This window comes from Acomys minous (genome assembly GCF_964271855.1).
Source record: "Acomys minous genome assembly, chromosome: 7".
In the NCBI taxonomy this organism is placed as follows: domain Eukaryota; kingdom Metazoa; phylum Chordata; class Mammalia; order Rodentia; family Muridae; genus Acomys; species Acomys minous.
The window spans coordinates 20466347-20481216 of NC_140488.1; positions in this window are offsets into that span (position 1 = coordinate 20466347).

The window sequence follows — 14870 nt, forward strand, 5'->3', positions numbered from 1 at the left end:
GGCAGCAGAAGCTGAGGTAGCTACAGAGGTAGAGGCGGCAGAAGCAGAGGCAGAGGGCAAAGGACAGAGGGCAGAAATAGAGGCAGAGGGCAGAAGCTGAGACAGTGGCAGAGGACAAAGGACAGAGGGCAGACACAGAGGAAGAGATACAAGCAGTGGCAGAGGCAGAGAGCAAAGGGTAAAAGACAGAGGGCAGAGGCAGAGGGCAGAGAGCAAAGGACAGAGGGCTGAGGCAAAGGCAGACGTATATGTAGATGGCAGATGCACAGGGAAAAGGGCAAAAGACAGAGGGCAGAGGGAGAGGCAGAGGCAGAAACAGAGGCAGAGGCAGAGGACAGAGGGCAGAGGCAGAGGGCAGAGTGCAGAGGCAGAGGGCAAAGGACAGAAGGCAGAGGCAGAGGGCAAAGGATAGAGGGCAGAGGCAGGGGGCAGACACAGAGGGCAAAGGACAGAGGGCAGAGGCAGAGGACAGAGGCAGAGGAGAGAGGGCAGAGGCAGAGGGAAAAGGGAAAAGGATCGAGGGCAGAGGCAGAGGGCTGAGGGCAGAAGACAGAGGACAGAGGCAGAACCAGAGGGCAGAGGCACAGGCAGAGGCAGAGGACAGGGGCAGAGAACAGAGGGCAGAGGCAGAGGTAGAGGCAGATGGCAAAGGACAAAGGCAGAGGCAGAGAACAGAGGGCAGAGGCAGAAGCAGAGGCAGAGGGCAGAGGCGGAGGCAGAAGGCAGAGAGGAAAGGACAGAGGGCTGAGGCAGAGGCGGCAGAGGAAGAGGCAGCAGCAAGGCAGAGGCAGTAGAAGCAGAGGCTGAGGCAGAGGGCAGAGGCAGGGGTCAGAGGGGAAAGCACAGATGGCAGAGGCAGAGGAAGTGACAGAGGCAGAGGGCAAAGTGCAAAAGACAGAGGGCAGAGGGCAAAGGACAGAGGGCTGAGGCAGAGGCAGAAGGCAGAAGCAGGAGTCAAAGTGCAAAGGACAAAGGACAGAGGCAGAGGCAGAGGGCAAAGGCGGAGGGCAGAGGCCGACCGGGAGGCAGAGGGCAACAGGCAGAGGACAGAGGGCAGAGGCAATGGGCAAAGGACAGAGGGCAGAGGTAGAGGCAGAGGGCAGAGTCATAGGGCACAGGGGAAAGGACAGATGGCTGAGGCAGAGGTAGAGACAGTGGCAAAGGCAGAGGCGGCAAAAGCGTAGGCAGAGACAGAGGGCAAAGGACAGAGGGCAGAGGCAGAGGCGACAGAGGCAGAAGCAGTGGTACAGGCAGAGGCAGATGGCACAGGGGAAAGGACAGATGACTGAGGCAGAGGCAGAGGCATCACAGGCAGAGACAGCGGCAAAGGCAGAGGCGGCAAAAGCATAGGCAGAGGCAGATGGCAAAGGACAGAGGGCAGAGGCAGAGGCAGAAGCAGAGGCAGGGGGCAAAAGACAGAGGGCAGAGGCAGACGCAAAGGCAATGGCCGACTCAGAGGGCAAAGGGCAAAAGACAGAGGGCAGAGACAGAGGCAGCGGGCAAAGGGCAAAAGACAGAGGGGAGAGGCAGGGGCAGAGGCTGAGGGACAGGCAGAGGGCAAAAGCAGAGGGCAGAGGCAGAGGCAGAGGCAGAGAAACAGGCAGAGGGCAAAAGCAGAGGGCAGAGGCAGATGGCAGAGGCAGAGGGACAGGCAGAGGGCAAAAGCAGAGGACAGAGGCAGAGGACAGAGGGCAGAGGCAGAGGGCAGAGGGCAGAGGCAGAGGAGAGAGGGCAGAGGCAGAGGGCAAAGGACAGAGGGCAGAGGCAGAGGGCAGAGGCAGAGGACAGAGGCAGAGGAGGGAGGCCAGAGGCAGAGGGCAGAAGTAGAAGCAGAGGCAGAGGGCAGAGGCGGAGGCAGAGGCAAAGGAGAGAGGGCAGAGGCAGAGGGCAAAGGACAGAGGGCAGAGGACAGAGGTAGAGGAGGGAGGGCAGAGGGCAGAGGCAGAGGGAAAGGACAGAGGGCAGAGGCAGAAGGAAAAGGGCAAAGGACCGAGGGCAGAGGCAGAGGGCTGAGGGCAGAGGACAGAGGGCAGAGGCAGAACCAGAGGGCAGAGGCACAGGCAGAGGCAGAGGACAGGGGCAGAGAACAGAGGGCAGAGGCAGAGGTAGAGGCAGATGGCAAAGGACAAAGGCAGAGGCAGAGAACAGCGGGCAGAGGCGGAGGCAGAAGGCAGAGAGGAAAGGACAGAGGGCTGAGGCAGAGGCAGAGGCAGCAGAGGAAGAGGCAGCAGCAAGGCAGAGGCAGTAGAAGCAGAGGCTGAGGCAGAGGGCAGAGGCAGGGGTCAGAGGGGAAAGCACAGATGGCAGAGGCAGAGGAAGTGACAGAGGTAGAGGGCAAAGGGCAAAAGACAGAGGGCAGAGGCAGAGGGCAGAGGGCAAAGGACAGAGGGCAGAGGCAGAGGGCAGAGGCGGAGGGCAGAGGCACAGCGGGAGGCAGAGGGCAACAGGCAGAGGACAGAGGGCAGAGGCAATGGGCAAAGGACAGAGGGCAGAGGTAGAGGCAGAGGGCAGAGTCATAGGGCACAGGGGAAAGGACAGATGGCTGAGGCAGAGGCAGAGGCATCAGAGGCAGAGACAGCGGCAAAGGCAGAGGCGGCAAAAGCATAGGCAGAGGCAGAGGGCAAAGGACAGAGGGCAGAGGCCGAGGCGAGAGAGGCAGAAGCAGTGGTACAGGCAGAGGCAGATGGCACAGGGGAAAGGACAGATGACTGAGGCAGAGGCAGAGGCATCACAGGCAGAGACAGCGGCAAAGGCAGAGGCAGCAAAAGCATAGGCAGAGGCAGAGGGCAAAGGACAGAAGGTAGAGGCAGAGGCAGAAGCAGAGGTAGAGGGCAGAGGCAGGGGGCAAAGGACAGAGGGCAGAGGCAGACGCACAGCCAATGGCCGACTCAGAGGGCAAAGAGCAAAATACAGAGGGCAGAGACAGAGGCAGAGGGCAAAGGGCAAAAGACAGAGGGCAGAGGCAGGGGCAGAGGCAGAGGGACAGGCCGAGGGCAAAAGCAGAGGGCAGAGGCAGAGGGACAGGCAGAGGGCAAAAGCAGAGGGCAGAGGCAGATGGCAGAGGCAGAGGGACAGGCAAAGGGCAAAAGCAGAGGGCAGAGGCAGAGGCAGAGGACAGAGGGCAGAGGCAGAGGGCAGAGGCAGAGGAGAGAGGGCAGAGGCAGAGGGCAAAGGACAGAGGCAGAGGAGGGAGGGCAGAGGCAGAGGGCAGAGGCAGAGGACAGAGGCAGAGGCAGAGGAGAGAGGGCAGAGGCAGAGGGCAAAGACAGAGGGCAGAGGCAGATGGCAGAGGCAGAGGCCAGAGGCAGAGGAGGGAGGGCAGAGGCAGAGGGCAGAGGACAGAGGCAGAGGAGAGAGGGCAGAGGCAGATGGCAGATGCAGAGGAAAAAGGGCAAAAGACAGAGGGCAGAGGGAGAGGCAGAGGCAGAAACAGAGGCAGAGGGCAGAGGGCAGAGGCAGGGGGCAAAGGACAGAGGGCAGAGGCAGAGGGCAAAGGACAGAGGGCAGAGGCAGAGGACAGAGGCAGAGGAGGGAGGGCAGAGGCAGAGGGCAGAGGCAGAGGGCAAAGGACAGAGGGCAGAGGCAGAGGAGAGAGGGCAGAGGCAGAGGGAAAAGGGCAAAGGACCGAGGGCAGAGGCAGAGGGCTGAGGGCAGAGGACAGAGGGCAGAGGCAGAACCAGAGGACAGAGGCACAGGCAGAGGCACAGGACAGGGGCAGAGAACAGAGGGCAGAGGCAGAGGTAGAGGCAGATGGCAAAGGACAAAGGCAGAGGCAGAGAACAGAGGGCAGAGGCAGAAGCAGAGGCAGAGGGCAGAGGCGGAGGCAGAAGGCAGAGAGGAAAGGACAGAGGGCTGAGGCAGAGGCAGAGGCGGCAGAGGAAGAGGCAGCAGCAAGGCAGAGGCAGTAGAAGCAGAGGCTGAGGCAGAGGGCAGAGGCAGGGGTCAGAGGGGAAAGCACAGATGGCAGAGGCAGAGGAAGTGACAGAGGCAGAGGGCAAAGGGCAAAAGACAGAGGGCAGAGGCAGAGGGCAGAGGGCAAAGGACAGAGGGCAGAGGCGGAGGGCAGAGGCTGAGGGCAGAGGCACAGCGGGAGGCAGAGGGCAACAGGCAGAGGACAGAGGGCAGAGGCAATGGGCAAAGGACAGAGGGCAGAGGTAGAGGCAGAGGGCAGAGTCATAGGGCACAGGGGAAAGGACAGATGGCTGAGGCAGAGGCAGAGGCATCAGAGGCAGAGACAGCGGCAAAGGCAGAGGCGGCAAAAGCGTAGGCAGAGGCAGAGGACAAAGGACAGAGGGCAGAGGCAGAGGCGAGAGAGGCAGAAGCAGTGGTACAGGCAGAGGCAGATGGCACAGGGGAAAGGACAGATGACTGAGGCAGAGGCAGAGGCATCAGAGGCAGAGACAGCGGCAAAGGCAGAGGCGGCAAAAGCATAGGCAGAGGCAGAGGGCAAAAGACAGAAGGCAGAGGCAGAGGCAGAAGCAGAGGTAGAGGGCAGAGGCAGGGGGCAAAGGACAGAGGGCAGAGGCAGACGCAAAGGCAATGGCCGACTCAGAGGGCAAAGAGCAAAATACAGAGGGCAGAGACAGAGGCAGAGGGCAAAGGGCAAAAGACAGAGGGCAGGGGGAGAGGCAGATGTAGAGGGGAGAGGCAGATGTAGAGAGCAGGGGCAGAGGCAAATGGCAGAGGCAGAGGGACAGGCAGAGGGCAGAGGCAGAGGACAGAGGGCAGAGGCAGAGGGCAGAGGGCAGAGGCAGAGGCAGAGGAGAAAGGGCAGAGGCAGAGGGCAAAGGACAGAGGGCAGAGGCAGAGGAGAAAGGGCAGAGGGCAGAGGCAGAAGGCAAAGGGCAGAGGGCAGAGGGCAGAGGACAGAGGCAGAGGAGAGAGGGCAGAGGCAGATGGCAGATGCAGAGGGAAAAGGGCAAAAGACAGAGGGCAGAGGGAGAGGCAGGGCAGAAACAGAGGCAGAGGACAGAGGGCAGAGGGCAGAGGGCAGAGGGCAGAGGCAGAGGGCAAAGGACAGAGGGCAGATGCAGAGGACAGAGGCAGAGGAGGGAGGGCAGAGGCAGAGGGCAGAGGCAGAGGGCAAAGGACAGAGGGCAGACCAGAGGACAGAGGCAGAGGAGAGAGGGCAGAGGCAGAGGGAAAAGGGCAAAGGACCGAGGGCAGAGGCAGAGGGCTGAGGGCAGAGGACAGAGGGCAGAGGCAGAGGACAGGGGCAGAGAACAGAGGGCAGAGGCAGAGATAGAGGCAGATGGCAAAGGACAAAGGCAGAGGCAGAGAACAGAGGGCAGAGGCAGAAGCAGAGGCAGAGTGCAGAGGCGGAGGCAGAAGGCAGAGAGGAAAGGACAGAGGGCTGAGGCAGCGGCAGAGGGCAGAGTCATAGGGCACAGGGGAAAGAACAGATGACTGAGGCAGAGGCAGAGGCATCAGAGGCAGAGTCAGCGGCAAAGGCAGAGGCAGCAAAAGCATAGGCAGAGGCAGAGGGCAAAGGACAGAGGGCAGAGGCAGAGGCAGAAGCAGAGGTAGAGGGCAGAGGCAGGGGCCAAAGGACAGAGGGCAGAGGCAGACGCAAAGGCAATTGCCGACTCAGAGGGCAAAGGTCAAAAGACAGAGGGCAGAGGCAGAGGGCAGAGGCGGAGGGCAGAGGCAGAGCGGGAGGCAGAGGGCAACAGGCAGAGGACAGAGGGCAGAGGCAATGGGCAAAGGACAGAGGGCAGAGGTAGAGGCAGAGGGCAGAGTCATAGGGCACAGGGGAAAGGACAGATGGCTGAGGCAGAGGCAGAGGCAGAGACAGTGGCAAAGGCAGAGGCGGCAAAAGCATAGGCAGAGGCAGAGGCAGAAGCAGAGGCAGGGGGCAAAGGACACAGAGCAGAGGCAGACGCAAAGGCAATGGCCGACTCAGAGGGCAAAGGGCAAAAGACAGAGGGCAGAGACAGAGGCAGCAGGCAAAGGCTAAAAGACAGAGAGCAGCGGCAGAGGCAGATGTAGAGGGTAGAGGCAGATATAGAGAGCAGGGGCAGAGGCAGAGGACAGGCAGAGAGCAAAAGCAGAGGGCAGAGGCAGAGGCAGAGGACAGAGGGCAGAGGCAGAGAGCAGAGGGCAGAGGCAGAGGAGAGAGGGAAGAGGCAGAGGGCAAAGGACAGAGGGCAGAGGCAGAGGACAGAGGCAGAGGAGGGAGGGCAAAGGCAGAAGGCAAAGGACAGAGGGCAGAGGACAGAGGCAGAGGAGAGAGGGCAAAGGCAGATGGCAGATGCAGAGGGAAAAGGGCAAAAGACAGAGGGCAGAGGGAGAGGCAGAGGCAGAAACAGAGGCAGAGGACAGAGGGCAGAGGCAGAGGGCAGAGGGCAGAGGCAGAGGGCAAAGGACAGAGGGCAGAGGCAGAGGACAGAGGCAGAGGAGGGAGGGCAGAGGCAGAGGGCAGAGGCAGAGGGCAAAGGACAGAGGGCAGAGGCAGAGGACAGAGGCAGAGGAGAGAGAGCAGAGGCAGAGGGAAAAGGGCAAAGGACCGAGGGCAGAGGCAGAGGGCTGAGGGCAGAGGACAGAGGGCAGAGGCAGAACCAGAGGGCAGAGGCACAGGCAGAGGCACAGGACAGGGGCAGAGAACAGAGGGCAGAGGCATAGGTAGAGGCAGATGGCAAAGGACAAAGGCAGAGGCAGAGAACAGAGGGCAGAGGCAGAAGCAGAGGCAGAGGGCAGAGGCAGGGGTCAGAGGGGAAAGCACAGATGGCAGAGGCAGAGGAAGTGTCAGAGGCAGAGGGCAAAGGGCAAAAGACAGAGGGCAGAGGCAGAGGGCAGAGGGCAAAGGACAGAGGGCAGAGGCAGAGGGCAGAGGTGGAGGGCAGAGGCAGAGCGGGAGGCAGAGGGCAACAGGCAGAGGACAGAGGGCAGAGGCAATGGGCAAAGGACAGAGGGCAGAGGTAGAGGCAGAGGGCAGAGTCATAGGGCACAGGGGAAAGGACAGATGGCTGAGGCAGAGGCAGAGGCATCAGAGGCAGAGACAGTGGCAAAGGCAGAGGCGGCAAAAGCGTAGGCAGAGGCAGAGGGCAAAGGACAGAGGGCAGAGGCAGAGGTGACAGAGGCAGAAGCAGTGGTACAGGCAGAGGCAGATGGCACAGGGGAAAGGACAGATGACTGAGGCAGAGGCAGAGGCATCAGAGGCAGAGACAGCGGCAAAGGCAGAGGCGGCAAAAGCATAGGCAGAGGCAGAGGGCAAAGGACAGAGGGCAGAGGCAGAAGCAGAAGCAGAGGTAGAGGGCAGAGGCAGGGGGCAAAGGACAGAGGGCAGAGGCAGACGCAAAGGCAATGGCCGACTCAGAGGGCAAAGAGCAAAATACAGAGGGCAGAGACAGAGGCAGAGGGCAAAGGGCAAAAGACAGAGGGCAGTGGCAGAGGCAGATGTAGAGGGTAGAGGCAGATGTAGAGAGCAGGGGCAGAGGCAGAGGGACAGGCAGAGGGCAAAAGCAGAGGGCAGAGGCAGAGGACAGAGGGCAGAGGCAGAGGGCAGAGGGCAGAGGCAGAGGACAGAGGGCAGAGGCAGAGGCCAGAGGCAGAGGAGGGAGGGCAGAGGCAGAGGGCAGAGGCAGAAGGCAAAGGACAGAGGGCAGAGGACAGAGGCAGAGGAGAGAGGGCAGAGGCACATGGCAGATGCAGAGGGAAAAGGGCAAAAGACAGAGGGCAGAGGGAGAGGCAGAGGCAGAAACAGAGGCAGAGGACAGAGGGCAGAGGGCAGAGGCAGAGGGCAGAGGACAGAGGGTAGAGGGCAGAGGCAGAGGGCAGAGGACAGAGGGCAGAGGCAGAGGAGAGGGGGCAGAGGCAGAGGGCAAAGGACAGAGGGCAGAGGCAGAGGACAGAGGCAGAGGAGGGAGGGCAGAGGCAGAGGGCAAAGGGCAGAGGCAGAGGACAGAGGCAGAGGAGAGAGGGCAGAGGCAGAGGGAAAAGCGCAAAGGACCGAGAACAGAGGCAGAGGGCTGAGGGCAGAGGACAGAGGGCAGAGGCAGAACCAGAGGGCAGAGGCACAGGCAGAGGCAGAGGACAGGGGCAGAGAACAGAGGGCAGAGGCAGAGGTAGAGGCAGATGGCAAAGGACAAAGGCAGAGGCAGAGAACAGAGGGCAGAGGCAGAAGCAGAGGCAGAGGGCAGAGGCGGAGGCAGAAGGCAGAGAGGAAAGGACAGAGGGCTGAGGCAGAGGCAGAGGCGGCAGAGGAAGAGGCAGCAGCAAGGCAGAGGCAGTAGAAGCAGAGGCTGAGGCAGAGGGCAGAGGCAGGGGTCAGAGGGGAAAGCACAGATGGCAGAGGCAGAGGAAGTGACAGAGGCAGAGGGCAAAGGGCAAAAGACAGAGGGCAGAGGCAGAGGGCAGAGGGCAAAGGACAGAGGGCAGAGGCAGAGGGCAGAGGTAGAGGGCAGAGGCAGAGCGGGAGGCAGAGGGCAACAGGCAGAGGACAGAGGGCAGAGGCAATGGGCAAAGGACAGAGGGCAGAGGTAGAGGCAGAGGGCAGAGTCATAGGGCACAGGGGAAAGGACAGATGGCTGAGGCAGAGGCAGAGGCAGAGACAGTGGCAAAGGCAGAGGCGGCAAAAGTGTAGGCAGAGGCAGAGGGCAAAGGACAGAGGGCAGAGGCAGAGGCGACAGAGGCAGAAGCAGTGGTACAGGCAGAGGCAGATGGCACAGGGGAAAGGACAGATGACTGAGGCAGAGGCAGAGGCATCAGAGGCAGAGACAGTGGCAAAGGCAGAGGCGGCAAAAGCATAGGCAGAGGCAGAGGCAGAAGCAGAGGCAGGGGGCAAAGGACAGAGGGCAGAGGCAGACGCAAAGGCAATGGCCGACTCAGAGGGCAAAGGGCAAAAGACAGAGGGCAGAGACAGAGGCAGCGGGCAAAGGGCAAAAGACAGAGGGCAGGGGCAGAGGCAGATGTAGAGGGTAGAGGCAGATGTAGAGAGCAGGCGCAGAGGCAGAGGCACAGGCAGAGGGCAAAAGCAGAGGGCAGAGGCAGAGGCATAGGCAGAGGACAGAGGGCAGAGGCAGAGAGTAGAGGGAAGAGGCAGAGGAGAGAGGGCAGAGGCAGAGGGCAAAGGACAGAGGGCAGAGGCAGAGGGCAGAGGCAGAGGACAGAGGCAGAGGAGGGAGGGCAGAGGCAGAGGGCAGAGGACAGAGGGCAGAGGACAGAGGCAGAGGAGAGAGGGCAGAGGCAGATCGCAGATGCAGAGGGAAAAGGGCAAAAGACAGAAGGCAGAGGGAGAGGCAGAGGCAGAAACAGAGGCAGAGGACAGAGGGCAGAGGCAGAGGGCAGAGGGCAGAGGCCGAGGCAGAGGAGAGAGGGCAGAGGCAGAGGGCAAAGGACAGAGGGCAGAGGCAGAGGACAGAGGCAGAGGAGGGAGGGTAGAGGCAGAGGGCAAAGGGCAGAGGCAGAGGACAGAGGCAGAGGAGAGAGGGCAGAGGCAGAGGGAAAAGGGCAAAGGACCGAGGGCAGAGGCAGAGGGCTGAGGGCAGAGGACAGAGGGCAGAGGCAGAACCAGAGGGCAGAGGCACAGGTAGAGGCAGAGGACAGGGGCAGAGAACAGAGGGCAGAGGCAGAGGTAGAGGCAGATGGCAAAGGACAAAGGCAGAGGCAGAGAACAGAGGGCAGAGGCAGAAGCAGAGGCAGAGGGCAGAGGTGGAGGCAGAAGGCAGAGAGGAAAGGACAGAGGGCTGAGGCAGAGGCAGAGGCGGCAGAGGAAGAGGCAGCAGCAAGGCAGAGGCAGTAGAAGCAGAGGCTGAGGCAGAGGGCAGAGGCAGGGGTCAGAGGGGAAAGCACAGATGGCAGAGGCAGAGGAAGTGACAGAGGCAGAGGGCAAAGGGCAAAAGACAGAGGGCAGAGGCAGAGGGCAGAGGGCAAAGGACAGAGGGCAGAGGCAGAGGGCAGAGGTAGAGGGCAGAGGCAGAGCGGGAGGCAGAGGGCAACAGGCAGAGGACAGAGGGCAGAGGCAATGGGCAAAGGACAGAGGGCAGAGGTAGAGGCAGAGGGCAGAGTCATAGGGCACAGGGGAAAGGACAGATGGCTGAGGCAGAGGCAGAGGCAGAGACAGTGGCAAAGGCAGAGGCGGCAAAAGTGTAGGCAGAGGCAGAGGGCAAAGGACAGAGGGCAGAGGCAGAGGCGACAGAGGCAGAAGCAGTGGTACAGGCAGAGGCAGATGGCACAGGGGAAAGGACAGATGACTGAGGCAGAGGCAGAGGCATCAGAGGCAGAGACAGTGGCAAAGGCAGAGGCGGCAAAAGCATAGGCAGAGGCAGAGGCAGAAGCAGAGGCAGGGGGCAAAGGACAGAGGGCAGAGGCAGACGCAAAGGCAATGGCCGACTCAGAGGGCAAAGGGCAAAAGACAGAGGGCAGAGACAGAGGCAGCGGGCAAAGGGCAAAAGACAGAGGGCAGGGGCAGAGGCAGATGTAGAGGGTAGAGGCAGATGTAGAGAGCAGGCGCAGAGGCAGAGGCACAGGCAGAGGGCAAAAGCAGAGGGCAGAGGCAGAGGCATAGGCAGAGGACAGAGGGCAGAGGCAGAGAGTAGAGGGAAGAGGCAGAGGAGAGAGGGCAGAGGCAGAGGGCAAAGGACAGAGGGCAGAGGCAGAGGGCAGAGGCAGAGGACAGAGGCAGAGGAGGGAGGGCAGAGGCAGAGGGCAGAGGCAGAAGGCAAAGGACAGAGGGCAGAGGACAGAGGCAGAGGAGAGAGGGCAGAGGCAGATCGCAGATGCAGAGGGAAAAGGGCAAAAGACAGAAGGCAGAGGGAGAGGCAGAGGCAGAAACAGAGGCAGAGGACAGAGGGCAGAGGCAGAGGGCAGAGGGCAGAGGCCGAGGCAGAGGAGAGAGGGCAGAGGCAGAGGGCAAAGGACAGAGGGCAGAGGCAGAGGACAGAGGCAGAGGAGGGAGGGTAGAGGCAGAGGGCAAAGGGCAGAGGCAGAGGACAGAGGCAGAGGAGAGAGGGCAGAGGCAGAGGGAAAAGGGCAAAGGACCGAGGGCAGAGGCAGAGGGCTGAGGGCAGAGGACAGAGGGCAGAGGCAGAACCAGAGGGCAGAGGCACAGGTAGAGGCAGAGGACAGGGGCAGAGAACAGAGGGCAGAGGCAGAGGTAGAGGCAGATGGCAAAGGACAAAGGCAGAGGCAGAGAACAGAGGGCAGAGGCAGAAGCAGAGGCAGAGGGCAGAGGTGGAGGCAGAAGGCAGAGAGGAAAGGACAGAGGGCTGAGGCAGAGGCAGAGGCGGCAGAGGAAGAGGCAGCAGCAAGGCAGAGGCAGTAGAAGCAGAGGCTGAGGCAGAGGGCAGAGGCAGGGGTCAGAGGGGAAAGCACAGATGGCAGAGGCAGAGGAAGTGACAGAGGCAGAGGGCAAAGGGCAAAAGACAGAGGGCAGAGGCAGAGGGCAGAGGGCAAAGGACAGAGGGCAGAGGCAGAGGGCAGAGGTAGAGGGCAGAGGCAGAGCGGGAGGCAGAGGGCAACAGGCAGAGGACAGAGGGCAGAGGCAATGGGCAAAGGACAGAGGGCAGAGGTAGAGGCAGAGGGCAGAGTCATAGGGCACAGGGGAAAGGACAGATGGCTGAGGCAGAGGCAGAGGCAGAGACAGTGGCAAAGGCAGAGGCGGCAAAAGTGTAGGCAGAGGCAGAGGGCAAAGGACAGAGGGCAGAGGCAGAGGCGACAGAGGCAGAAGCAGTGGTACAGGCAGAGGCAGATGGCACAGGGGAAAGGACAGATGACTGAGGCAGAGGCAGAGGCATCAGAGGCAGAGACAGTGGCAAAGGCAGAGGCGGCAAAAGCATAGGCAGAGGCAGAGGCAGAAGCAGAGGCAGGGGGCAAAGGACAGAGGGCAGAGGCAGACGCAAAGGCAATGGCCGACTCAGAGGGCAAAGGGCAAAAGACAGAGGGCAGAGACAGAGGCAGCGGGCAAAGGGCAAAAGACAGAGGGCAGGGGCAGAGGCAGATGTAGAGGGTAGAGGCAGATGTAGAGAGCAGGCGCAGAGGCAGAGGCACAGGCAGAGGGCAAAAGCAGAGGGCAGAGGCAGAGGCATAGGCAGAGGACAGAGGGCAGAGGCAGAGAGTAGAGGGAAGAGGCAGAGGAGAGAGGGCAGAGGCAGAGGGCAAAGGACAGAGGGCAGAGGCAGAGGGCAGAGGCAGAGGACAGAGGCAGAGGAGGGAGGGCAGAGGCAGAGGGCAGAGGCAGAAGGCAAAGGACAGAGGGCAGAGGACAGAGGCAGAGGAGAGAGGGCAGAGGCAGATCGCAGATGCAGAGGGAAAAGGGCAAAAGACAGAAGGCAGAGGGAGAGGCAGAGGCAGAAACAGAGGCAGAGGACAGAGGGCAGAGGCAGAGGGCAGAGGGCAGAGGCCGAGGCAGAGGAGAGAGGGCAGAGGCAGAGGGCAAAGGACAGAGGGCAGAGGCAGAGGACAGAGGCAGAGGAGGGAGGGTAGAGGCAGAGGGCAAAGGGCAGAGGCAGAGGACAGAGGCAGAGGACAGAGGCAGAGGAGGGAGGGTAGAGGCAGAGGGCAAAGGGCAGAGGCAGAGGACAGAGGCAGAGGAGAGAGGGCAGAGGCAGAGGGAAAAGGGCAAAGGACCGAGGGCAGAGGCAGAGGGCTGAGGGCAGAGGACAGAGGGCAGAGGCAGAACCAGAGGGCAGAGGCACAGGTAGAGGCAGAGGACAGGGGCAGAGAACAGAGGGCAGAGGCAGAGGTAGAGGCAGATGGCAAAGGACAAAGGCAGAGGCAGAGAACAGAGGGCAGAGGCAGAAGCAGAGGCAGAGGGCAGAGGTGGAGGCAGAAGGCAGAGAGGAAAGGACAGAGGGCTGAGGCAGAGGCAGAGGCGGCAGAGGAAGAGGCAGCAGCAAGGCAGAGGCAGTAGAAGCAGAGGCTGAGGCAGAGGGCAGAGGCAGGGGTCAGAGGGGAAAGCACAGATGGCAGAGGCAGAGGAAGTGACAGAGGCAAAAGACAGAGGGCAGAGGCAGAGGGCAAAGGACAGAGGGCAGAGGCAGAGGGCAGAGGCGGAGCGGGAGGCAGAGGGCAACAGGCAGAGGACAGAGGGCAGAGGCAATGGGCAAAGGACAGAGGGCAGAGGTAGAGGCAGAGGGCAGAGTCATAGGGCACAGGGGAAAGGACAGATGGCTGAGGCAGAGGCAGAGGCATCAGAGGCAGAGACAGCGGCAAAGGCAGAGGCGGCAAAAGCGTAGGCAGAGGCAGAGGGCAAAGGACAGAGGGCAGAGGCAGAGGTGACAGAGGCAGAAGCAGTGGTACAGGCAGAGGCAGATGGCACAGGGGAAAGGACAGATGACTGAGGCAGAGGCAGAGGCATCAGAGGCAGAGACAGCGGCAAAGGCAGAGGCGGCAAAAGCATAGGCAGAGGCAGAGGGCAAAGGACAGAGGGCAGAGGCAGAGGGCAGAGGCGGAGGCAGAAGGCAGAGAGGAAAGGACAGAGGGCTGAGGCAGAGGCAGAGGCGGCAGAGGAAGAGGCAGCAGCAAGGCAGAGGCAGTAGAAGCAGAGGCTGAGGCAGAGGGCAGAGGCAGGGGTCAGAGGGGAAAGCACAGATGGCAGAGGCAGAGGAAGTGACAGAGGCAGAGGGCAAAGGGCAAAAGACAGAGGGCAGAGGCAGAGGGCAGAGGGCAAAGGACAGAGGGCAGAGGCAGAGGGCAGAGGCGGAGGGCAGAGGCTGAGGGCAGAGGCACAGCGGGAGGCAGAGGGCAACAGGCAGAGGACAGAGGGCAGAGGCAATGGGCAAAGGACAGAGGGCAGAGGTAGAGGCAGAGGGCAGAGTCATAGGGCACAGGGGAAAGGACAGATGGCTGAGGCAGAGGCAGAGGCAAAGGCAGAGGCGGCAAAAGCGTAGGCAGAGGCAGAGGACAAAGGACAGAGGGCAGAGGCAGAGGCGAGAGAGGCAGAAGCAGTGGTACAGGCAGAGGCAGATGGCACAGGGGAAAGGACAGATGACTGAGGCAGAGGCAGAGGCATCAGAGGCAGAGACAGCGGCAAAGGCAGAGGCGGCAAAAGCATAGGCAGAGGCAGAGGGCAAAAGACAGAAGGCAGAGGCAGAGGCAGAAGCAGAGGTAGAGGGCAGAGGCAGGGGGCAAAGGACAGAGGGCAGAGGCAGACGCAAAGGCAATGGCCGACTCAGAGGGCAAAGAGCAAAATAAGGAGGGCAGAGACAGAGGCAGAGGGCAAAGGGCAAAAGACAGAGGGCAGGGGGAGAGGCAGATGTAGAGGGGAGAGGCAGATGTAGAGAGCAGGGGCAGAGGCAAATGGCAGAGGCAGAGGGACAGGCAGAGGGCAAAAGCAGAGGGCAGAGGCAGAGGACAGAGGGCAGAGGCAGAGGGCAGAGGGCAGAGGCAGAGGCAGAGGAGAAAGGGCAGAGGCAGAGGGCAAAGGACAGAGGGCAGAGGCAGAGGAGAAAGGGCAGAGGGCAGAGGCAGAAGGCAAAGGGCAGAGGGCAGAGGGCAGAGGACAGAGGCAGAGGAGAGAGGGCAGAGGCAGATGGCAGATGCAGAGGGAAAAGGGCAAAAGACAGAGGGCAGAGGGAGAGGCAGGGCAGAAACAGAGGCAGAGGACAGAGGGCAGAGGGCAGAGGGCAGAGGGCAGAGGGCAGAGGAGAGAGGGCAGAGGCTGAGGGCAAAGGACAGAGGGCAGATGCAGAGGACAGAGGCAGAGGAGGGAGGGCAGAGGCAGAGGGCAGAGGCAGAGGGCAAAGGACAGAGGGCAGACCAGAGGACAGAGGCAGAGGAGAGAGGGCAGAGGCAGAGGGAAAAGGGCAAAGGACCGAGGGCAGAGGCAGAGGGCTGAGGGCAGAGGACAGAGGGCAGAGGCAGAGGACAGGGCAGAGAACAGAGGGCAGAGGCAGAGATAGAGGCAGATGGCAAAGGACAAAGGCAGAGGCAGA